Below are 1,812 nucleotides of genomic sequence, written 5' to 3'. Positions count from 1 at the left end.
TATATATGTACATATATATACCTGCATACATGCTCACACACACGCAACATGCTCGCAAAAAAGGTTCATACACACGTCAATATATACGCACATGCTCATGAAAAAAACAGGGCTAAAGGCAAAATAAAGAAAAAAGTGTGAAAAATCTAAAGGGCAATACGCGTCTATGCGCACATTCTTGCAAGCACGCACACACATCTATATACGCACGTACCTGCACACACACACACACACACACACATCTACAAGCGTGCACAAAAAGTTCCATGTACACGTCTATAGATGCACAGGTAAAAAGCCGGGTGTAAAGGAGAATACAGAAAAAATATGTGTAAAAATTATACAAAACAATATCTCCATAAATATATTTTAAAAAATGTTAAAAAGTACATAAGAAATCTAAGTAAAACGTATAGAGAGATAAAAAGCTTGTACATAGACACAATATAGAAAGCAAGTCCTATCAGTAATCTCGGGGGGATCAAAAACATACCAAATATTTAGCCACATGTCGACATGATCCAAAAAGTTCAGTTCTTGAATTTAGACATATGGTCTAAGCTGCCTTTCCAGATGAGCAATCTTTCCATATCACAAAGACCACACTTTGTCACATATTTTCACAGATAAATTCCTCTATTTACATAATATCGAGGTCTCTTTCTTTCTTTTGTTGTCTTTTCTATCAATATATATATATATATATATATATATATATATATACACATATGTATTTATATATTTGTGTGTCTGTGTATCATCATTTTCATGTTTGGTAGTATTAATAAGTATATGCTTTGCTGAAGTCAAATAAGACTGAAATTCACCTTTTACTTCATGTCCATATACAATTTATAATAAATTAATAAGCATTTTTCAGCTTACCACATTAAGGTCCCAAATTTCAAAATAGATTGATTAAAATTCTAAATCATGATTTCTCATATGGTGTGATGTAGTATGCACGAACATTGCAAAGGGTCTCTAAGTATGCTGCGAATTTTTGGAAGTAGGTTTTTGAAAATCAATACTAATGCTATAAAAATGTATTGTTATAAACAAATATAATTAATGAAACAAGTTAACGAACATTTTAAAAAATTGTTTCCAATTTTGAACATATTTCTTTTCATAACTTATTTTCTGACATTTATCAGTGAGTTTTTCTTTTCCTTTCTAGTCCTCAAATAAATTTCTTTTTATTTAATCTCTAGTGTAATAAAAAAGTCAAGCAAATTGAGAAACACTTGTAGAAATGATCAACAAGATTATAATTGATGAGACTATTCAGTTCATTAACTTAATGAAACATTTTTCTGTCTTTTTTTTTTAATATTTACATCTCAATTTCATGTGCTATTGGCTAAGAAGATAAGAATATTAATTAGTCTTTGTATAGAAATTAAGATCTTTTTATTTCAAGTCAAGCTTAAGTTATCTATACTTTTGCTTTGCAGAGGTAATGGGCAATGCTTCTACCGCCAGAATTTACAAGAAAATGATACCTGATGCCAACAAAAAAAAAGTAGTGAAGATTTAAATACTGAAATATGCACCTTCATTGAAGAGGAGGTTAAAAATCTGATCAATAATAGCCTTTTTCAATATATATACAGGATGGCCCAAAAGAAGGTTTACAGTTATCCAACTATCTCTTTTGCATTTTGAGTGAATCTTCCCAAAGAAGGTTTACAGTTATTCAACTATCTCTTAACAGTTTAGATCTTAATTATAAAAAAAATATGAAGCCATTATTCTATGCTAATTTAGTTAATTGTAAGAGAGAAATTTAAATGTAATAAAATGTTTTAA

Source organism: Octopus bimaculoides, chromosome 12 (assembly GCF_001194135.2).
Source record: "Octopus bimaculoides isolate UCB-OBI-ISO-001 chromosome 12, ASM119413v2, whole genome shotgun sequence".
NCBI classification, from domain to species: domain Eukaryota; kingdom Metazoa; phylum Mollusca; class Cephalopoda; order Octopoda; family Octopodidae; genus Octopus; species Octopus bimaculoides.
The sequence above is the reverse complement of the archived record's forward strand: the minus strand, read 5'-3'. Positions refer to the sequence as shown.